A 24,474-nucleotide genomic window follows, 5' to 3' on the forward strand; every position below is an offset into this window, starting at 1 on the left:
CCCCCGTACCTGCGCTGACGGTGGGGGATCTGGGGTTGGTGAGTGCAGAGCCAGAGGAGCTCCTGGGTTGGCTGTTCCCTGGCCCAGAGGTTGTGAGCTCTGCTCTGTGTGTGTGTGTGTGTGTGTGTGTGTGTGTGTGTGTACGGGCTTTTTGTGTGTTTATGCACAGGGATACTAGGGCTGTGGGCTTGCTGATGGGTTGAGTCAAGATGTGAACACATTCTCTGTGAAGGGGGAAAGGCAGGAAGTCCTGGAAGAAAACCTGACGGTAGGAAATATGTTTTGGAACTATTATCTGGGACTGGAACGTAGTTCTCTCAAATTCTAGCCTGGGGTCTTTACAATCATATCATTTTGCAAAATGTTTCCCCTTCACGTTTTGTAACATTTAGAATTAGTTTCTGTTCTTCCTTCCTTCCGTCCTCCCTCCTTCCATTTACATATTCTGTTTAATTAACTAATTCTTTCATTTACTCAAGTACTTAATAAATGGCTTCTATCACTGAATGCTGTCACTCACCCAGTCTTGAATTTTTATTTCACTTTTTATGTAAACCACCTTCTGATTGAGTCCCCATGCCCCTCACCATCCCCCAACGAGCTTTTCCTCTAGTCATTTCCATTGAGTGGTTGGCACCTTCTTTCAGTCAGTTGCTCAGTTAAAAATGGAGACATCACCCTTAATGCACCCCTTTACCTCCCACCCCATATCATATCCATTGGTGAATCAGGATGACTCTACACCTTGAAAATACATCCCAACCCAACCACTTTTCTCCACCTCCCCATCATCTCAAGATCACCTGAGCCACCAGACACTTGCCGAGACAACTGCCATAATCTCTTCATGGGTCTTCTGCCCTTTGGATTTTCTCCCTTTCAGTTTCTTTTCACAGAGCAGCTGGTATGATCTTTTAGTGGTATATCAGAGCATGTTCTTTAATTGGTCAAAACCCTCCAAAGCCATTCTGCTGCACTTAGAACAAAATTCCAAACTAATCCCCTATGTCACTCTGTGCTCTCCTCATCATTCAGGTTGGTCTCTGCTCAAATGTCACCTCCTTCTCAGAGGAGCCTTCCCAGATGATCCCAACTGAAATCGTTCCCACTCCAGCTCCTTGTTTCGTTTTTAAAAGATGATTTTTTTTAATTGTTAAAGTGCAAGTAACATTTATCATTTTAACCATTTTAAAACCGGTTTATTTCTTTGGAAGAGAGAGAGGAAGTGCGGGGTTGGGGAGAAGGTGTAGAGGGAGAGGGAGAGAGAGTCTCAAGCAGACTCCACGCTGAGCATGGAGCCTAATGCTGGGCTTGGTTAGGGCTCCATCTCACAACCCTGAAATCATGACCTGAGCCAAAACCAAGAGTTGGAGGCCTAACTGGCTGTGCCACCCAGATGCCCCATTTTAACCATTTTTAAGCTCAGTGGCATTCAGTGCCATCACCACTAACCCATCTCTAGAACCTTCTCATCTTCCCAAACTGAAACTCTATACCATTAAATAACAGTAACTCTCCTTTATTCGGTGGAAACCACTATTACACTTTTTGTCTCTGTGGATTTGACTACTTTAGGTAATGCATGTAAGTAGAGTCATATTATAATTGTCCTTTTGTGAATGGGTTATTTCACTTAACATAATGTCTTCAAGGTTCATCTATACTGTAACATGTGTCAGAATTTCCTTCCTTTTAAGGCTGAATAATAGACTTTTATACACATAAGCCACATTGTATTCATCCATTCATTCACTGATGGACTTCTACCATCAAGGTAGAAGGTAGCAAGGGTTGTTGCTACCTTTTGGCGACTATGAATAATGCTATGAGTCTGAGTGTACACGTATACATTTGAGACCCTGCCTTCAGTTCTTTTGGGTTTATATCCAGAAAAAGAAGTAGTGGATCATATGGTAATTCTATTTTTGATTTCTTGAGGAACCACCATATCCTTTGCTCATTTTTTTTTCATAAAAAAGAAGTTTCTTCCTGAAATCACATTACTATTTATTGACTTGTTATCTCTCTCTTCTATCAGAATGTAAGCTCCATGATGGCACAGGGACCTGGTCTTAATCATTAATGTTTCCCCCCAAGCCTAGGACAGTGCCTAGATCATGGTAAGTGCTCAGTAAATCCTTGTGGAGGGAAAGAATGAAGGAAATAAGGAAGGAAAGGAGGGAAGGAGGGAGGATGGATTAACTTAAGAAGTTTATCCAAAAATACTCCAGAATCTCTCTATTCTCTTCTACATCTCACTTAGTATGGCCATATCCACCAGAGCCACCTTGGGAATGGATGCCTGCCTGGTGTTACATGAGCACAGGAACCTTGCTTTCAAAGCCAACTTCACTCTCTGTCATTCTACCACAACACATACCTATGCCTGATGTCATGTTAGGTCTTCAACTCTTTAACTCTCCATATTCTGAGGATATTTCCTTGGAGATAGCATCCAAGAAATGGCCAACCATTACAAAATTCATAAGGAATGAAACATGGGTTAGATTCCAGCCCAGAGGATGGGGAAAGAGACGTATTTGGAGGCATTCAGGCATTCGGGGGAAAATTGCTTACTTCTTCATTCTGGCACACAGTAGACACCATAGCTGATGACAAGTTGTGGTACAGAATCTATCCTGAAGACAGTTTTCTCATATTTAACTGAATTTAACATTTGAATTGTTATAGAAGTCCTTAGTTTTATCTTATTGAAAAGGAATCGGTCAAAGCCATAAACTATGAGAGAGTTACTCTCCTAGTAAATAGGAAGGCACACCTTCTAAATTAGGTCACATAATAGTCCATGTTTCTGTAGTGGACTTCTGGCAGCTCTGAAGTGCCAATGATTTCAGAACAAATACAGAGCAAGAGATCTTTAAAATATGGACAGAACAATTGTTGGGACAATATTATTAAAATGCTGGATCTTCACATGCAACCTTTGGAGCTTTTTGGCTCTGCATCCTAGTAACTCCCATGTCTCATTATTCTGTGGCCAAAACCCCAAAATGGCAATGTTGAACTACTATTGATAGTATCGGAGACAGAGGGGGGCAGAGACTATCACAGTCTGATAGCCAAGTCAGACCCTCTAGGAACCTGGGATACCTGAGGAATGAGCTGTGCACAAAGGAGCATTCATTCATTCATTCATTCTTTTATTGAGTAGCTTCTACACCTGTGGCTTTGCCCTCAGAGAGTTCAATGTCCAGCAGGACAGAAAGGACCCCCAACTTCCTGTCATATGATGTGGTAAGTGCCTCACTGAAGTAAAAGTGGTTTATAGTGGGAGCCCTGAAATACGAGGGATACATTCTGTATGGGGGCCATGAAATGCAAAAGTATACAAATGTCATTTTCAAATGACATTTAGAAAAGCTACAGAAGAGATGACATTTGAGTTGGTTCTGAAAGAATGAGAATACATACGATGCCACTTATGGTGTATGATGTTCAGGGTGACAGCTGCATTGTCATTTCCAGTGGAGCTAAAAGCTGGACCATGAAAATCATTACAGTGCTGAAAGGAACATGCCTGGTAATTGGTTTTGTTGCTAGAAATATCTATTTCCTTGTTTAACTCTGACTGATATACTTTTATAGCTCTTATCCTTCCTGCTTCCAAAGAAGACCGGAGGTGGTCATTCATCCCCCATGGCTACCTTCTGTGTATTTATTTACAATACTTTAAAGTCTAGGGACACCTGGGTGGCTCAGTTGGTTAAGTGACTGCTTTTGGCTCAGGTTATGATCCTAGGATCCTGGGATCGAGCCCTGCATCAGGCTCCCTGCTCAGTGGGAAGCCTGCTTCTCTCTCTCTGGGTCTTCTCTCAGCATGAAGACTTCCAAGGCCCATTAAGACTCTTCTAGGGAATGCCTGCTGTCTTCATCTGCTCAGGCTGCCAGGTCAAAATACCATGCAGACTGGGTGGCTTTAACAACACACGTCTACTTCTCACAGTTTGGAGGCTAGGAAGTCCAAGCAAGGTGTGGGCCCATTCAGTTTTGGTGGCCACCTTCTCTCTCTGTGTCCTCACATGACCTTTCCTCACGTGTGCTCGTGGAGCAAGAGAGAGAGATGGCAAGCTCTCTGCTATCTCTTCTCAGAAAGGCACTAATCCCATCCTGAGGGCTCCACTCTCATGATCTCATCCAATACTAATCACTTCCCCAAAGCCCCATCTCTAAATACCATCACACTAGGACCTCAATGTTCAGAATCACAGAGATGGTCTGAGGAAATATATTTCTACTTTCTCATGATGGATTTGTGTTTCCAGAGGAATACCAAACTAAATAAATCAAACATATAAGGATGTATACTTTCTCAGGATTAAAAAAATTTGTTTTAGAGCTAGAAAGGGGGTATGCTGTGTGAGTACAGCTCCTCATTTGATACATGGAGGACAGACGTGGAAAGTGGAGTGTTATAAGTGAACTCATACTTCTAAGAGCAGGAGCTGGGCTATGTGGCCCAGAGAGAATCCTGCAGTGTCAGAATCAGACCTAGAGCTTCCACCTCTGAGCCTGCACGCCCCCCCCAATACACATACAGTGTGTCCTTGACTTGAAAAGAGTGGTAGAATGTACTGTAGCAACTGCCATTATGGGATAAGCGGGGGTGTGGGGGGGGCGTTCCACAGGAGGCCAGGCAGCTGAATAAGCTGAAATAATTGAAATAATGCCCCGTATATCTTCCCGTTCCAAATAGAGCCACTTTCCCCGGAAGAAAAGAATTAACTTTCATATTTCCTTGAGGAAATGGCAGAAAAACTAGAATGAAGAAATCAAACCCATTACTGAATGTGCTTTGTTCTAAAACAGTGACATTGCCAGGTGTGGCATGCCCGGCCTGGGCAGTGACAAGCCTCCGTGCCTGAAAGGGGCTGACTCAAGGAAGGAAATCTCTTAGACTTGGCCCAGAGGAGAGTTCTAGAGGAATGATGGCCAACTTCACCTAATTTGAAATTCCTCTGTGTAGGCTTACAGATGGCAGCCTTTCCTGAACTTTGGTCAGAAGTTTGGAGCTTTTCTGTTGCAAGAGGAGCTGACTGCTGCTCAGAAGAAGAGCGGATTCTTAGTTGGAAAGAAAGTCGTTCGTTTCCATGTACATTGTCCATTATTATGGGAAAGACCAGTATTGGAATTTCTATCTCTTTGGTGTATGAAAGAAAGGTGTCTGGCTTAAGCCCCAGTTTCTTGCCTTGCCTTCCGGGGGGTTGCCCCGTTTGGGTAGGTGAGTTCTCCCCAGGCGGAGGTACTCCCGGGTAGAAAGCCTGCATTCTGCCCTCGTGCTCCACCTCTCGGCCCTCGGGGCGTCAGCGGCATCCAGCCAGGCTGGCAGCCAGTGGGCAATGAACGCCCAGAACTGTCACCTTTTCCTGGGTTTCGTGAACAGCAACATGGGCCGGTGCCAGAGCCCCAGGTTGCCTGGGTGTTGCTTACCCATCCCCCACCCCCACCCCCCACCCCCCACATGTCCTTTCCTGCCCTTCGCTTGTCAAGTACCTGAGGAAACACGTGACAAAGCTTTGGCAAATTCAGTGAAACTCGATCAAAACGCAGTCGGGCCCTTTCCCGTTGCTGCCAAGTCAGGCTGAGTGTTGCCTTTGCCTGTGGTATCGCGGCTCACGCCAGGCCTGCTGACCGGGGCCCCTGGGGCTGCTGAGAGGCTGCACACTAAATGACCGCTGAGGTTAGCCAGAAGGCCACCACCGTGAGCTTCCTGAAAGGCCAGCGGGGCCACATCACACCCCCTGAGGCTTGAGAGGAGGATGGGCGGCCGCGCTGGTTTTCCCCTGACCGAAGGCAAAAACTGCCAATCCCCTGCAACAATGTTGTTTTGGAATATAGGTGAGGTCCGGAGCCAATGGCCAAGGAAGAATTCTTGAGACATCTTCGGTGCAAAAAGGTGGTTTATTAAAGCCCAGGGACGGGACCCTTGGACAGAAAGAGCTGCTGCCCTGGGGTCTTGAGGAACGGTGATTATATGCTCCTGACTTGGGAGAAGTAAGGAAAAGGGAAGTTTCATATGCTTTTTTTTTTTTTTTAAATAAAGATTTTTTTTTTTATTTATTTGACACAGAAAGCAAGAGAGAGCAAGCAGATGCGAGCACAAGCAGGGGGAGTGGCAGGCAGAGGAAGAAGCAGTCTCCCCACTGAGCAGGGAGCCCAATGACAGACCCGATCCCATGACCCTGGTATCCTGACCTGAGCCAAAGGCACACGGTTAACCGACTGAGCCACCCAGGCATCCGCCAGATACCTACAAGATACCAGAGGCCCTGCCACTGGGGAGTTAAGCTTGTTTTCCTCTCCAGCAAGGTATTAACACTAATGTAGCTGGGAGACTCCTGGAAGAATGTCACACATGTCCTACCCAGGAGTGTTGTGGGGTGTCAGCTTATTTACGCTTTGTCTTCAGCTAGCCTTTGGCTCCCTCATTAGCAGGGCCTGGAAGGCTCTCCACAATCCAGCCCCAGCCTGTCGTTCCAGCCTTGCTCCCCACCAGGTCCTCAAACACACCAGGCATTTCTGCCTAAACAGCGCTCTCTCTTTTCTCTGCCTGGGTTACCTATTCACCATACCAGTGTTAGCTGAAGGGCCTTTGCTGATTCTCTCCTTAAATCCGCCCCCCCCCCCCCACCAAGCCCTCCTGGGCTCAGAGTATCCTGTACCTTAACAGCATAGCACTGATGTCTGACATCCGAGTGTTACTATGTGATTGCTTCCAAGAAGCTTTGTTTAAGGCACGCCTCCCTCTCCATCCTCCAAAATGCACATGCAACATGGGCTGTATTGGATCTGCTCACCACGCGTCCTCCTTGCCTGGCTCATAATAGGAATTCAAGCAATTCCTAAAATAAACATATTTGAGCAAACTGAACTATGCCCGACTCTCTGCCTCCTTGCCTTTGCCTGTGCTGTCCTTCCCACCCCAAATCCCCCTCCCCGGCCCGATTCTGAGAGCCTTATCCCCTCTGTAAAGTATTCTCCAAACTGATGGGGGTCATAGCACTTTGCACAGATTTTAATTGTAGCACACATTATAACGAGCCATGCTTTCTTTCCGTGCTTGTCTCCCATCAGTCTGGGAGCCTTAATCATAGGGAGTGCAGTTTGGTTTTTGTGTCTTAGTGCCTGGCACAGATAAAGGACTCAATAAATATTCATTGAGTGAAAACATGGATTCTCTACCCTTTGAAAGACAGAAATGTTCTCTGGCTTATAGGCTGAGCCCTGAGAGCACAAACGCATCTTCCCTTTGATCTGTCTGTAAGTTCCATAAAAACCATCAGCTAATACAAAACTGGAGATGGGTCTCCAAGCAGACGTTTGCTATTTTTGCGTGCTCGTTTCCACTCTGGAGACTGCAGGAATTTCCTCTCTCTGGGTGTGATACAGACCAGAGTCACCAGCCCTGGAGAGGTTGGCCATCCATCAGTTGGTCCAAACACAGGCCGGCCTTACCTTTTCTTTACTCAATGGGCTACCCTTCTGTTCAAGGGACAGAAAAAGAGAGAGTAAAAATAATCTTACGGTGATAAATATTTTTTAATATCAAAGCTAGGCTTTTGCAATCTTTAGTTGAGTGAAGCCACTGATAGGGACTCACAAAAATGCCCAACGGAGGGCACCCACCGCTCCAGAAGATTCCTCTAACATCTGCAAAACCACCACTAATCAGAGGCTGGTCCGACCATATGGTATTCGACAGCTATCATATGCCTAGACAGAATGTGTATGTCCCAAAGCCATCAAACTGTGTTTAAGACACTTGTTTGAAGTAGAAAAGCCATATTCTCCAGAGTGTTTTGTTTATGGAAATGAGATGCAATCCTAGTCCAAAAAGAGGAAAAACGCTTCTGTTTTTGAGCCACAAATGCGAACCTACAGACGTGGTGTGTGACTCAATTTCTTTCTCCATAAAGTCAGGGCTCACGGTATCACCGGGCTCTCCTGAGACTGCTGGGAAGGCTAATGACAGAATAACATCTGGGATGAAGGTTGGGTTTCCTGGAGGAAAAAAAATATGAGTTTTCTTTCCTCCCTCCAGAAGCAACAACTGTTTTTGTGAGCAGGATGTCCTCCCACAACTCATTATCTTTGGTTGTGTGGGGACTGTGGTGCTTGGCTCAGGCAGTGGCTGTGCTGAGCAAGGATGCCCACTGGTACCTGAAATTCCAAAGGTACCATATAGGGGTTCTGCAGGGGGGAACACTGGAGAGAAAGAGACAGTGTAGGGAGGGCGAGACCCTTCTCGATGGCTGCTCTGTGGTCACGGGGACATGGGTGTGTGCCGTGAGTAGTAGGCTGGAAGAAGGAGGCAATACATCACCTCCGTGAGGTGTGTGTGGGGGAATTTCTGAACAAGCGTCAGGTTCTTCTGTTCTTCTCTTCTTCAGGTCCAGTCCCAACATTTGTGGGATCTGGGATGAGAGCACACGCAAAGGGCCACACAGAGAATGTCTCAGTACGTACCTGCTATACGTCACTTCGTGTCTATGGCCCAGTCTGCGTTCCATCCAGGGCCCTGAAGCCCATAACAAGGGGATCCCTCGGTGCCCTGGGAACACGTGTCCCACCCCCCGGGGATCTGCTGGGGCACTGCAGGCCAATGCCGGGCCTGGGCCCACCCGAAGCCAGGATGGAGACAGCCCCAGACATATTCCACGGGCAGCCTTGATGGGCAGGCTCCCCCTCCCTGGGCCTCACTCTCACGGCAGGATTTCCAGGCATTCTCAAGCACAGGGGACGGATGGAGCGCACGCAGCACTTTGGGTGACTTGTAGTGACCAAATTTAAGCAGAGGCTGCCACTCCTCCACTTACCCGGACCCAAGGCTTTGAATCTCTCTTCCCCTCACCCCTTGGAGGGGTTGCTGGCCATACTTTCCAGCCTGGGGGCACAATTCAGCAACCCTGTCCCTCTCCTGTTTGCTCTCTCAATTACTGAAATTCCAAAAGAAAAAGAAAATCTTTATGGGATTGAAGAGAAAAAAAGATCTTTGTGTTTGGGTGTTTGTAAGATGCAGCGTCTCTTGCCTGATTGGGGGGTGGCATATCCTTCCTTCCACGCTACCCCTGATAAGCCCAAATCACAAACGAGCTCTTTCTCATCCCCTGTAGCCCTTGCAAACCATAAATGTAAGAAAGCCCCTAATACTGTCCTGGTCTGACTCTGAACCTCCTCCTTCAGAGGATCTCCTTTCAGGCTTCAAACTGCTCAAATGGCCGAGGCAGCCCAGGGCCATGGGCACCACTGCCCGCTCAGCCTGCATGGCCTTGCCTTCTTCCCCCACATTGCCGCCAGGTCAGCTGAGGGCACCATCCATGACCCCTTGTTCCACACAAAGAGCTGGAGCTCTTCAGGGGGTCAGCTCCGTGGCAGCCTGCCTTTGGAAAGACAGCCCTCGGGGTCATCCTGGGCTGATGCGTCCGGGCATTTGTGTCAGTCAGTTAGTAGGTAATCCGACTCATCACAGGATAATGCCAAGAAATGCAATCAGATGCTGTACTTTTGTTTGCCTTGCCACTGGAAGGTCACCCCTGACCATCCAGGGGTCAGTCAAGAGGGCAAGGAGGGCTCCAGTGCAAACATAGCTCCATGACTGGGCAAATGACTCAGAGGAAGCTTCCGCTGAAGGGAGGGGGGTGGGCAGAAGAGGCTTTCTGAGAGAAGACCCATAACCCTCCTTTCTCTTCCTGCCGCCATTTTCTTTCTAAGACTGTCCTCCAGAAGTGCCAGTCAGCGTAAACAGCGATGCTTCGTCATCTCTGTTTTCTTCTTTTTAACATTTTTTAATGTACTCTTACAATAGAAATATAACATACACGTAGGATAAGGTACACATCTTAAGTGTACAAATCAATGAATTTTCACCTGTGTGTATACCGGCATAATCACTACCCAGATCAAGATACAGAATCTCTCCGGCAGCCCAGAAAGTTCCCTCATCCCCTCTCGCAGGCAGAACTCTCCAAAGGTAACTCTTCTTCTGACTTTCATCACAACAGATCAGTTTTGCCTGTTTTTAAACTTCATGTACGTTGGATCCTTTAGTGAGTACTCTTTCATGTCCACATTCTTTCACTCCCTGTAAGACTGTCTTGTGTTGTCATGTGTGTCAATAACCCACTCTTCTTCATTGCTGCATGGTATTCAACTGTGCGATTATACCACGACTTATTGGTCCCTTCTGCCAATGGTGGGCATTTGGTTCTTTCCAGTTTAGGGTTGTTATAAATGAGTCCGCCTCATAACTTCTTGTAAACATATTGCTAGTGCATTTTTCCAAGCCAGATTTTCTGGGTAACTTATAAGTATTAAGTCACTTAATCTTCACCATAAGTGGGAGGTTACCCCTATTGTGCTGACCTCTGTTTAATTGGAAAGTGGGCCCACATGACTTCACCTCCTTTAATCTGCTAATAATCTGCAAAAGACACTTTGTAGGCACAATCTGAGGGAGACAATCACTCTTCATGGCATCAGCTGTGAGCCTTGGGGATGGAGAGCTCCCCACATCCTTCCAGGAAGCAACAGGCAGCGGGACCTGTCAGTGTTCCTGGAGGCATTTGCTAGGCTGATGCGTGTGAGACTCAGCTGCCTCCCACACCTAAAGAATGCTGCAGAAAGGGAAAAATAACCAAACCAAAACCCAGCTAAAGGTGATTTGTGTTTTTCCACTTTATTGAAAAAAAAAATTCAGAAACTTCCAGGGCAGCTGCACTATGAATCTTGATCTGACATGAATGAGGCTGACGGGCTTCAGTTGCTGAGAAAGCAGCACCAAATGGCCACCAGGGACCTCCTCTCCTTATTCCCAGACCGGCTGGCCTGCCCTCCTCGGCGCCGGCAGGGATAAGCAAGAACACCCTCGCCAGAATGGCACTCTCCTGTTATTTTCAAATTGTAGACTTCGCTCAGCAGTTTACTTTTTTAAAATGAAATTAGACTTTTGTTTGTTTAGGTCCAACATGACAAGGCCCTGTCGAGTGCCTGCTCAGGAAGAAGACGTACTACAAGCGATGTAAGTGGGTTTTGTGTCTCATACAGGCTTTCCACTGACCGCGGCAGTGTGGCTCTATTTTCCCTCGGGTATGTTGATGCTTAACGCCTTCTGCACCTGACCCTTCTGAACAAAGACCTCTGATACTGGTGCAGTCGCGATGGCCCCTTGACCGCTTTTTCTCCCCACAGATCATCTGTTTTGCCGAGTAAGCCGAAAGCTTGACACTATGGTCTGAATGTCTGAATGTCTGTTTTCCCCCAGATTCATACGTGGAGTCCTAACCTTCAACCTGAAAGCTCTGGGAGGTGCGGCCTCTGGGAGGTGCTTGCGTCATGAGGGTGGGCCCTCGTGAATGGGATCGGTGCTTTTATAAAACAGATCCCCAAAGAGCTTCTAGTCCCTTCCACCATGTGAGGACGCAGAGAAGACACCAGCTGTGAACCAGGAAGAGGACTTTCAACAGAACGTGACAATGCCTGTGCCATAACCTTCGGCTTCCCAGCATCCAGAATTGGGAGAAAGAAATTTCTGCTGTTTCTAAGAACCCAGTCTGTGGGATTTTGTTGCAGCAGTCTGGACAGACTAAGACAGAAGCAGATAAACAACGAGGTGAAAGGGATTGGTAGACGATTAAATGACACACCAGATTAATTAATTGTAATTTCTATGCTTTAGCTTTCTCCTAAACAACAGGTTTAAAAAATTACAGTGTCACCATGAAAAGATGCTCAACATCACTCATCATTAGGGAAATGCCAATGAAGACCACGTTGAGATATATCCCCCCACACCTGTTGGAATGGCTAAATTCAACAACACGAGAAACAACAGATGTTCATGTGGATGCAGAGAGAGGGGAAGCTTTTGCACTGTTGGTGGGCACGCAAACTGGTGGAGCCGCTCTGGAAAACAATATGGAGATTCCTCCAAGACTGAGAAATAGAACTACTTCGTGACGCAGCAACTGCACTACCAGATATTTACCCAAAGAATATAAAACGACTCATTCAAAGGCATACATGCTCCCTGATGTTCATAGCAGCGTTATCTACAATAGACAAACTGTCAACAGTTGCTGGACTTACTGAATTTGAATGCAGAGCCCAAAAGGAATTAGAGCCCAAGTGTCTGTCGACAGATGAATGGATAAAGAAGATATATAGACATATATATGCATATATATGTATACACACACACACACACAAACATAAACACAATGGAATATTACTCAGCCATAGAAAAGAATGAAATCTTGCCATTTCAATGACGTGGATGAAGCTAGAGTGTGTTGTGCTAAGTGAAATAAATCAGAGAAAGACAAATACCATATGATTTCACTCCTGTGGAATTTAAGAAACGAAACAAATGAGCAACGGGGACAAAGAGAGGTACACCATCCCAGGGGAAGGGAGAACCAAGCGCCTGCTCTTTCCCGGAGGAAAGAGAAGGGTCCGCGGTCAGGAGGAGTTGCAGTCACATGTGCGAGCTCATGGCTCACGTGAAGGTACGAAGAACGGAAGCTAAGTGAGAACAGATCTTACTTCCAGTTCACGTGCTGTTCGGGTACCCTGTTCCATTTTGCGGGAGTGACTCTTCTCTGTGGAAACGTTCCTTGCAAGGAACTAAATGAGTTGAAATCAATATGAAGAACCATGCTCAATAGAAGAAGGTGATGAATGTTAATCAAATTCTTTAACTGATGCGGGGAAACTGGTGGTTTGAAGGAATTCCACGGTGAATCCTCATTTAATGTGATTAATTACCTCCTAATTTGTCGCTTGTGTAAAGAAAGCTTTCTGATTTTTAATTTGCCTAAAAATCCAGACTCTCTTAGGCTCCTGCTCCTAAACACATTCACTACTCCAGAAAGAATTAGCTGACTCCCCTTAATCACAGGGTTTACGTCTCGGCTTAAAATACCATAAATCACTAGTTGGGAACACACAGCCACATAAACATGGGCTTCAGGCTTTCATTTGTGAACCGACTTGCAACGGCTGCTCCTCAGTATCTCAGCAGCCAGGCCACCTCGGCTGGGAAGAGCATCAGCAACGCCAACGCGACAGGCGCCTTGGCCCTGTGAGCGGCGTCCGGCGTATTCCAAGGAAAGTCTTCGGGACCCGTTAAAATGCTGCCCTGCAGCCACTGGCTGGCAGGTGCTACTGAACGCATCGATCTGGAAGGACAGCAGCTGGCGACATGAGCTAACGTGGGTGAATTGTGGAAGACGATTCAAAATCGGTAGCTCAACCTGAAGGGTCGTTCTGCTTTTGGTATACTTACTTAGAATGCATCTGTAAGTGCGGCGGCTCAGAAAAAGAGTTATTCAAAAAGTGACTCTGCCATCTGATACCTTCTGAACCTTCTGACACCTTCTGAATATATTCCTTAATATATTCCTAAATCCCCTCCAGCAATGTTGGAACAGTGTGGTGATGCCCGGAACACGCACGTGCTTCCTCTACCTCGTGGCTTTACTTTAAAAGCAATTCCCAGGTCTGCCTATCCAGGCTGCTGTGCTCTCCTGGGTTCCAGGTCTCGCTCTATTCCTTTTGGGCTCTGCATTCAAATTCAGTAAGTCCAGCAACTGGTTTATCTTTCCCCATCAAACCAGTTCCTCCAGGCTTTCCTTATTCCTGTCATCACCCTTCCCTTTATGCAAGTTCCTTTTATTTTATTCTTAAAAAATATGGTATATATTTAAGGAGCATGTTCATTTTATATATATATGTATATATATATACATATATATATATATGGTGATATGATTACTATAGTCAAGCTAACTTGCATATTATCTCTTCATGTAAGTTACCATTTTTTGGGTGTAGGATGACAGCACCCGAAATCTACTCTTTTAGCAAATTTCCAATATTCAGTAAGTATTCTTTTCAAAGATTTATTTATTTGTCAGAGAGAGAGAGAGAGAGAGCACAAGAAGGGGGAAAGCAGGCACAGGGAGAAGCAGGCTCCCCACTGAGCAGGGAGCCCCATGCAGGACTCCATCCCAGGACCCTGGGATACTGACCTGAGCCAAAGGCAGATGTCTAACCAAATGGGCTAGTCACAGTGCCATCCATCAGATCTCTAGACTTATTTATCCTATGTATCTGCAACTTTGTATCATTTTACCCACATCTCCCCACCTCCAGCCCCTTGGTAACCACATTTCTACTATTCTCTGCTTCTATATATTTGACTTTTTTAGAATCCACATATAAGAGAGGTCACTAAGTTGTTTTTTTTTTTTTCTTTCTTTGTTGGCTTATTTCATTTAGTATAATGTCCTCCAGGTTCATCCATGTCATTGTGAATGGCAGGAGCTCTTTTAATGATTAAAAATATAAATATATATGCTATAATTTCTTTATCCATTCATGCAAAGCCACACAGCCCACAAGAGGCAAAGCAGGGGTTTGGGTCCTCATGTGTCTAATTCTTTCAAGTAATCCTTCAGGTCTTTTTGTAAGGAAAATTGTATTCCTGTGGATGTGGAGGCTACAAGGGAAGCATTTTGTTTGCACTCTGGTGAAATATTAAGCTACACCTGACTGCACACACATGCACACACACCTGCACACACACACACACGCACACACACAGAGTCCAGACAAACATAGAAATTCCTTGTCTATTTAACTAGAAGGAAATGCGTGGGTCATTCTTAGACTAGAGGACAGATGCGCACATACACATTGGCAGGGGTTGTCTGCCAGCCAGACTATCGACACGCCTTCTCTCCAGCTCAGAGGCTACTTTGAACATGACAGATTCACATCTCATCCTAAAAGCACTTATCAACTCTTAGCTGGCTTTCTGCAGGCAGAAGCAGAACCACTTCGGCTTGGTATGGCTACGGGCCTGGAATCGCAGTCGCAAGTCTTCATCCAGAAAATCTACCTTTTACTAAGTCCTTCTCGAGTGATGATCTATAGAAAAGCCAAATTATTCTTTGCCAGATCAGGAATAGCCTTTCTATTTGCTGTGTAATTGAATGAAGAGCATTTCGGCTTTGGCGTCTCTCTCCGAAATCCGCCCTTTATTTAAGACCTAAGCAAAGAACAGCAGAAAGCAAACTTTGTGAACCGTGCAGAGAAAATTAATTCTCCTTCCTGTGTATGGTTGTACACACAACCAAGAGAGGAATATGCTTGATATTGATACTTCAATGTCTGTTTCACTGTACTAAAGCCACAATCAGTCTAAGTGAACAGTACCACGCCAAGACAGGGAAGGCAAGATTCTCTTTCTTAAAAAGGCGGGGAAATGTTCAGACGGTAACAGTAGCAAGCTTGGCTCTCCAGACTCACAAATGAGTCCCGGTTCCATCCTTCCAGCTGCACACAGACCAGTTCTTCTGGGGATGACATTTTATTACCAGATTCAGCAGGCCCCAGTCTAACCTGAGCAATTCCCAAACGATTTTCCTAAATACCCCCTTGGTGCTGCCAGTGGCACTGGTTAGGTCCGGCGTATTAGAAGAAAGTTTGATTTCTCTCTCAGTTTTGTTTTCTATATCCTGTGAAACTCAATCCTTGTTAATCCTCCGATTTAAAACGTTATTTGGAGCCCACTATGTCCTAGGTCCCGTGCTAAGTGCTGGGGATATAATAACAACCAAGATCACTGCCCTCATAGAGCTTTTACTCAGGGGAGTGAGCCAATTATGAAGTGTGCGGTTAGACTGCTGTGTAATTAGTGAAGGCACAGGGGGCTGATCAGGCACATCAGAGGAAGGGCCTCAGGCACACGAGGCTCAGGGTGTCGGTATAAAATTTCCGAGGGAAATTCTGGCTCAGATTGGATGTAAGGGATGGGTGGAAATTCGTCCATGAAAAATGGTGAGGGTGGGAAGAAGGGGGAGCAGTATTTTGGATGGAAACAGCATCATGTACCAAATCCCAGGAATGAGAGAACTTGAAGTCTCATGTCATGTCTGGAACCCAGAACATCAAAGGATCTGGGACCAGATGGTGTAGGGCCTTAGAAGGCATGGATGAACTTTGGACTTCATCCCCGTGATTTGAACTGGGGGTGTGGGGTGGGGGTGGGATGTGATCAGCGTATGGCTTCTGGAAGATCGCTCTGAGGTGGGCAGAGAACTGAATGGAGGCTGACAAGTCTGAAGCTGGGGAAGACAGCTGGAGGCTATTTCAGGGAAAAAAAAAAAAACACTGTCCTGGGCAAAGGCAGGGGCCATGGGCATGGAGAGCAGTGAGTGCACTCAGGGTCTTGTGGACTGGGCTCCTTTCATGTCATTCTTGGTACCATCATGGGGCCCATACACCCTGAACATCTGAGGGTCTGCAGAGCCAACATGGCACGGCAGGGCCAGACCACCCTCTTCAAACCTCAGCTCTGCTCCTCATTAGCTCTCTGACCATGAGGGGAGTTACTTCTTCTCGCGGTGCCTTGGTTTTCTCAAATGTAAACTAGAGATAATAACAGTATACACCCTGTAGTAAGCACACAGTCAATGTAGAGCTCATATATATCAGCACTTAGAAGAGGGCCGGGCGCATAAGAAGTGATTGATATTAATTATTAGTATGACATGTCTTTGGTATTACGCTGCCACCTGCTTTATTCATGCTCATCTACCCTGTGGTGATATCTCAGTCCTCCTGTCTCACTCCTTCCTTGCCTAATTCTACTCTGTTCATGCCTTCTATGTGACCATCAGCACACCTGGCAGCTTGTCCCTCCTCTTTTCCAGACAGCAGAGGCCTCCCAAGTAAGTCCCAAATTCTTAGTCTAACAATAAAACCCTTCCTTAACCTGGTCTTATTTGCTCTCCCTTAAGCTTATTTCCCATTATAGTTATATCCCAGAGTATGCCCTTCTGGCTTACAAGAATTTAAATTTGCAGGGAGTTTCATGTAATATTGGCTTTTGGTTATGATGATGCTTTTATTCTTATTTGTGAGAACTGCTTTGGATGGTGGGTACTTCCCAAGTTGCCGAGCACCAGGAAACAAGATCCCCTATGAGGTCATCTTCTCAGTGGCAAGAGTCCCAGTGATTTTGGTTTGCAAGTCTACAGTAGGACAATCTGATCCACTATTTACATTGCTTTTATTGATTGATTTTGTCTTTTCTTGGCTAAAATAGAATAGTAAACCTTTAAATGTAGGGGACAACAATAGCCATAAATGACCTGAACTAAAGCATTCAGCCTTATCACAGAGGAACTGATGAGAAGAAATTGCCTTGGAAGGCCACACCATGATAACTAATGTCATTTACTTAAGTGACAGTGTCCGTTTCAAGGGGATTTGATATTGTTTTAGTATAAGCAGATTAATTTCTGGGTTCAGGAAGTATCAGCATTTCTTAAAATTAATAGGATCTATCTATATCTTAGACTTATAGGAATTTGCCCCATGGAGATATTCAGGAAGAAATTACCCTTGAAAGATTGAGGAAGGTGGTTTTCTGGCTAAATCTCCTGTCTGCACACTAATACCACTTCCTGCTTCTTGGTCTTGAGTACTCTACCCTCTGCCTTCCTGCTTCCTCTCTTTCCTTCTACCACTCTACCAAAGCCTGACTCTGTTGCTAGGCCTTCTGTCCTCTGTGACTTTTTTTTGGTAATAATTAGAACCTACATGGACTTTTTCCTTCTCCAAACTTCTATTATTTGTTTTTTATTCTTTTATTCACATCTTTTTTGAATATATAAATAACGCACAATGAACAGCACATACCTAAATTATACAAAATCAATGAGATTTAGCATATATGTACTCTTATGAAACCCTCACCACAATCGACAGAATGAATATATCCGTCGCCTCCAAGCTTCCCTGTGGCCCTTTGAAATCCCATCCCTCTTTGTATCTCGTCTTGTTTCTAAACAACCGCTGATCTATTTTCTGTCACAAAAATAAAAAAAAATTGCCAAACATTTCATTTCTTCATTTGTTATAAAATTATTTTGCCTTAAATACTCAATTATCTTATAAAGATATGTAAAAAAATAGGGCAAAATATTTTACATTTATCCCTGTATATATCCCATTTCCCTTCTCCTGGCATATCACCCCAAAACTTAGTATCTTAAAACAACATGTATTATTTTACAGTTTCTGTGGGTCGGGAATTAGCATGGGACTTGGTTGGGTCCCCTGTCTCCAGGTCTCTCACAAAGCTGTAAACAAAGTATCTAGAGCTTCAGTCAGCTCAAGATTCAACTGGGGAAGGAGCTGCTTCTAAATCCATTCATCTGGTGGTTGGCAGGATTCAGGTCCTGAAGAGTGTTTAGACTGAACACTTTAATTCTGTCATGGGCTTTGGTGAGAAGTCACCCTCAGTTCCCTGACACATGGGTTTCTCTATAGTGCAGCACAACATGGTGGGTTGCTTCATCCAAGTGGGCAAGCAAGAAGAAACAGAGAGTGTCAGCAAAATGGAAATGAGATCCCAGCACTCCTGCTCTATTCCATTCACCAGAAGCAAGTTTCCAGATCCATCTCACACACAGGGCAAGGGATTATACCAGGCACTGGGGATAACTGAGAGCCATTTTAGAATTGGACTACTAATTTTTGTTTTTGTTGTTGTTGTTTTTTTTTTCAGTACCTATGTTGTAGAGAGCACAACATGCTCTTACCATGTTTGTTTTAGGAAGAGTTCCTAGAGTGGCTCATTCCTTTGGTTAGATCCAGATTTCCACATGGCATCATTTTCCTTCTGGAGTTCCTTTGACATTTCTCACATTGCTTGTTTGCGCTGCACACACAATCTTTTAGCTTTTACATGTCTGAAGGAATCTTTATTTCACCTTTGTTTATTAAAGTTAGTTTATTTGTTTGTTTTTGCTAGGTACAGAATTCTAGATTGGCAGTATTTTTTTTCGAGTATTTTAATGTTGTTACTTCACTTTCTTCTGATTCACACTGCTTCTGATGAGGAACCTGCTATGATTTTTATCTTTGTTTTTCATTGTATTTTTTTTTTTCTGGCTGCTTTAAAAACTTTCTCTTTTTCACTGGTTTTAAACAATTCGATTAAGATGTCACCTGATGTAGTTTCCTTCATGTTTCTTTTGCTTGGAGTTTGTTGGAATTTCTTGGATTTCTAAGTTTATAGTTTTTAATCAAGTTTGGACAAATTTCAGCCATAAGATCCTCAAATATTTTTTCTTGAACTCCCCATTTCCCTCAAGGACATGTAGGGGAGGCCACACAGAGAGGCCTCACCACTTACTGTTGCCTTTTTCAATTATTATTTTTTAGCTCTTTTTTCTCACTATCTTATTTTGGAAAATTTCTATCATTTTGTCCTTAAATTTACTAATTAATCTTATGCCAGGTCTAAGTTCTGTTAGTTCCCTTCAGTGCTATTTTGCTTTGCTTTTATTTTTTTGGTTTGGTTTGGGTTTTCAGCATTGTAATTTTCTTCTCTATATATTTGATTTGGCTCTTTTAAAAATCTCCCACATGTCTCCTTAAAATGCTATTCATTAATTTTCTCTTCCTTATAAGTTGTATTTTATTGCCTCTTTATGTGCCTGGTGATTTCTGATAAGGCGGCAGGCAGTGTATCTTATCATGTTGGGTATTTATTTATACATCTATTTATTTTTGCATTATTGAAACCGTTTATGAACTTTGTTCTGTAACATGGTTATTTGGAATCATTTTGATCTTTTCACAGGTTACTTTTAAGCTTTGCTGGGTGGGACTACAGCTGGCTTTAGGCTAAGGTTAATTTGGCCCCTCTATTTAGGCAATATCCTTTTGAGTACTAAGTCTAATGCCCCATGTATTGTGGAGTTTCTCTCCTCTGGCTCCTGGGAACGTGAATTAGTTCCAGTCTTGAATGAATGTCAGAAATTTTTCTGTCAAATCATGTTCGTGTGTGGTGATTCTTACCTCAACTTTAAGCAGTTTCCATGCAAGCATGTGGTACTTAGTACTCAGCTCAGGACTTGAAAGGAAACTTCTTCAGGTTCTGGAGCTCTCTTTGTGCATATTTCTGGTACACTGCCTTGGGAATTTTAGCTGCTTTGTCCTCTTCTAAGATTCTCAATTCTATCTCTTCAACTCAGGTAGATTGCTTGGTTCTCCCTAAGTTCTTTTTCTCTGTACCCCAGCCTCACACTCTGCCTAGGTATCAAACTGAGGCAATTGTGGAGCTCATCCTGTCTGCTTCCCTTCTCTTAGAGATTCCTGCCTATTGTCCAATATTGGGAAACCATTGATTTATATAATTTGTCTGTTTGTTTTTGTTTTTTAGTTGTTTAAGGCAGAAAGTTAAGTCTGGTCTCTGTTACTCCATTATGTTCAGAAGTAGAAATCTGTTCCATACACTTTATTTAGTAACCTATAACCCAGTTTACCCTCCTTCCTTCATTTTTCATATATCCCTTATGCTCATGAAAAAGTGCTCCCAGAGGACAGAACATGTATCATTTTACTTCTTTTGCACCTAATACCGTGCTATGCAAATGTTGGAAAAGAGGTTTCTTTTTACGGTTTCCTAGAAGGGCTGACTGTGAAGTATCTTCTGTTTGCTCTGTAATAGTGCATCCTCGTGGTCCTTCTCTTATCTCTGTTTTCTCCACATTTAGTTTTTCTTACCCCTGCAAAGAGACAGGAGCTCCTCTGTATAACGCCACTGAATCTGATGGATTCAACTATTATCTCTGTTAAATCCTAAGTGGCAGCTTTACAACACCAGAGGTCCCCAAATTTGAATTTATGTGCCAAACATCTTAAAGAGGAACACAGCCAAAAAAACCTGTCACCTGGAAAAAATTAGTCTGATTATCTTAATTACTACACTTGGTTGACTCCCACTATTTTGGCCATCTCCCTGCCTTCTGATCCCGAGCTCCAGCTCTCTGCTGTGATTTTCAATGTCTTCCCAACTAAGATGGTTGCAAACTGTGACTTTCCAAGACTTTCCCTGGATGATCCTAAGTCTCTGTCCCTTGGAGCACAGACAGAGCCTAAGGTCCATTTGCTGTTTCTGGTACTGTTTTAAATTTCACCTTTGGCTAGATCTGTTTTGTGCTGAGTTCAACAATAATCTGAAGGAGCTCAATAATCCCTATTTATACTGCAGTTGCAAAATTCTTCCAGGCAGAAAAACTGGATTTGTAGATGAAGATATCAATGAAATTACTATCTCATAGGTGAAAGTCATTCCTTAAGGACCTACTGCAGTGACTCCCAGGCCTTGCTTACTTGATTTAGAAACTCTGTCAACCACGTGGAAACTCTGCCATCACCTTGAGCCCAGTCTGTCCACAATTCACTTTCTCATCTCTCTTGCCTTTCTGATCCCCACCCTGCGGTTCCCATTTTCATTAATGTTACCTTCAGTCTCCTAATTAGGTAAGCTTGAAGCTCAGGGCTCTGTTTTCATCTGATCTGTTTGCTAGTTCCAGCAGTTTCATATTTATGATGTCTTCTGTATGCCATAGATTCTCACCCTCCAGTGTTTCTCTTGTTCATTTTTTCTCTACACTCCCATCATCACTCCTTTCCTTCAAGGCCTCATCCCTGACACCTGGCCTCTCCATCACCAGTCCATTCCACATCCTCCAGCACCAGAGGCTCTTTCCTCAGTGACTCTGGCTTATACCACTGTTATGATCTTAGCTATTGTGACTCACTCCATAGCTGCCATGTCCAAACTGCACTTGTCTCTTCTTTTGGAATTCTCTTGGCCCAGGTACACCTCTTTAAACATATGAGTCTGAACTTCAAGGTCCAGCACATATGCCAACTCTTTCATGTCGTTTTCTCAAAGTTTCTAGCCAGAAGTAATAGCCATGAGCTTATGCTTAGAACAGTGCCTGGCACACAGAAGGCTCAAATGAAGTCTTTTTCTGATGAATGAATGACTCTTTCTCTTCTATGCTTTTGTAACATTTTGTACTTGTCCAATAGCACTTTTATCATCCTGCCTTGATGCACTAATTAGTTTATCCTTTCAACAAGAAATGACTGAGCACCCATGATGTGCAAGGTTCCATGTTAGAGAGTTCACTGAACAATGGTCCATTTTTCTCAAAGCAGTGTGAATGTGTCTACTGTGTACACAGCCATCTCTCTCAGAGCAGTGTGAATATATCCATTGTATACACAGTTATCTCTCCCACAGTGTGAATGTGTCTACTGTATACATGGCTATCTCTCCCATAGCAGTGTGAATGTGTCCACTGTATACATACATGGTTATCTCTCCCACAGCAGTGTGAATGTGTCCACTGTACACACATCCATTTCTCCCATAGCAGTGTGAATGTCTGCTGTATACGAGGTTGTCTCTTCCACAATAGTGTGAATGTGTCCAGTGCATACCTGGCCATCTTTCCCAACACAGTACCGTCCTGTCAAAGTATATATGTCTGTCTCTCTCATAGCAATGTGAACCGGCCACTGCCTAAGTGGTCATCTCTTTTCCATGGCTCTGTGAATGTGTCCATTGCATACACGGCCATTTTTCCCCCCAACAAGGTTCCCAAAGGAAAAGACCACATCTTCTTCCTCCTGGCTTCCTTCATGGAACCTTTGAATGACTTCTGAATTAATGAAATAAATGTAGCTCAAACAAGAGTCAGGATACTGACAATCTGTTTATGTCTTAAATAATTGAAAGGAAGACAAAGGTCATTTAATACCCTGGAAGGAGGTAGATGCTGACTTACACCTTCTTTTTAAGATTTATTTACTTCAGAGAGAAAGAGAGAGAGAGAGAGCACAAGCAGGAGGGGGGAGAGGGAGAGAGAATCTCAAGCAAACTCCCCACTGAGCACGGAGCCTGACCCAGGGATCCCAGGACCCCAAGGTTGTGACCTGAGCTGAAACCAAGAGCCAGCCACTCAACTGACTGAGCCACCCAGTAGCCCCTTAGTTACTTCTTTATATTTGACGTTAATCCCTTTCAGAACAGAAAGGATCCTGTCCTTAGTGATCAACCATAAAGGAATACCACAAGCAACACAAAATCTGTCAAGTTTAGTTTCTTCAAAAGGAAATTAAGCTAATTGAATGGCAGACATTAAAACTTCAATTTCATCTGTTGACCTTGACAATATCTGGCTTAAATAACCCTCAGATATTTTAATTTTTAATATACAGAATAGATATTCAGTGAAGCTATTATCTCAAATTTAAAAGAAGTCTTTACATAAAAGTAATCTTACTTCATGGTCCTCTTGCATACATTTTAAATAGGGTTTGCTTTACACACACCTTTTCTTAATCTAATTATGGTTTATAGATAGGGCTCCGAGAATATTCCCTACCTCTAACTTTTAACTGTGAATATTTATAAGGAATACAAAGGTGTTATGAAAATGTTATGTGTCTTCTCTTCTAAGAACAAACAAGGGAATGGGCCCTGTAGTCACACCAAAACACTGGTCCTGTCCTCCAGCACAGCTGACCAGACCAGGGGTAAACATGTGACTCAAGTTGGACCAATCAACCCCTTCCTCCTGAAAATTAATTGTATTTGGGACTGAAACATTAGGTAGTTTGTCAGAATTAGTGTTTACATTGGGATTACATCATCCCATATGCATAAAGAAGAAGGAAAGGGAGACAGATTTTCAGATGGAACAGAAGGAAGCAAACATCAAAAAGAAACACAAATAATACTGAGCATTTAGTAGGTGACCAAGTACTATCTCATTTAATTCTCAGAGAACTCAATTAAACTCAAGCATTTGTAGTCAAGGAAACTGAGGCAAAGAGAGGTTAATGGGAATGGCAGAGTTGTGATGTGAATCCAGCAGTCAGACTCCAGAACCGGGCTTGTTAGCGTGACCTTAGACTGCTCCCTGGCACCAGAGATGGGGCGGGGGCCCCAAGACCGCAGGGAGCAGAGCCGCTGGCTCCTTCATCAGATTTCCTCATCTTAACCTGAGACTTGTCTGAACTTTCTGCCTTTGGATATTATAAGGAAGACCAATTTCTTTTTTCTCCTCTTTCTTTCTTTTTTTTTTTTTTTTTTTTTGAGGATTTTATTTATTTACTTGACAGAGAGAAAGCACATGCGGGAGAGCGGCAAAGGGAAAGGGAATAGCGGAGAAGCAGTCTCTCCACTGAGCAGGGAGCCCATCATGGGGCTCCGTCTCAGGACCCTGGGCTCATGACCTGAGCTGAAGCCACCCAGGCCCCCAAGACCAAATTCTTTTATTAAATTCTCCCCCTTTTGATTAAACAATTGCAGAGGTTTCTGTTACCTGCTATGTGAAAGTCATATACAACAGCCCGGCCCCCTTCACTGACACCCCATGTCAGACCTAGTTCTGTCATTGAATTTCACGTGCACGCATTCCCATTCCCACTTCCAGCAGCCTCTTCTGCTGCTCTGTTATTTTCTGCGCATACTCGACACACGCGCGCCATCTTTGCACCTGCTTCTACGCTATACATACAAATCGGTTACTTGTTTGTGGAAATGTAATGAGAATAATGCAAAGGGTTTTGGAAGAA

At 44.1% G+C, this 24,474-nt stretch overlaps 1 protein-coding gene across 1 annotated transcript in view; it reads right to left on the reverse strand.

Moving 5' to 3' along the window:
* PARM1 (prostate androgen-regulated mucin-like protein 1) overlaps positions 1 to 24,474 on the reverse strand; it is a 97,330-nt gene that overhangs the window by 35,180 nt on the left and 37,676 nt on the right. The gene's annotated exons all lie outside the window — the stretch shown is intronic.

Source organism: Lontra canadensis, unplaced genomic scaffold (genome assembly GCF_010015895.1).
Source record: "Lontra canadensis isolate GAN:19392208 unplaced genomic scaffold, GSC_riverotter_1.0 scaffold1, whole genome shotgun sequence".
NCBI lineage: Eukaryota > Metazoa > Chordata > Mammalia > Carnivora > Mustelidae > Lontra > Lontra canadensis.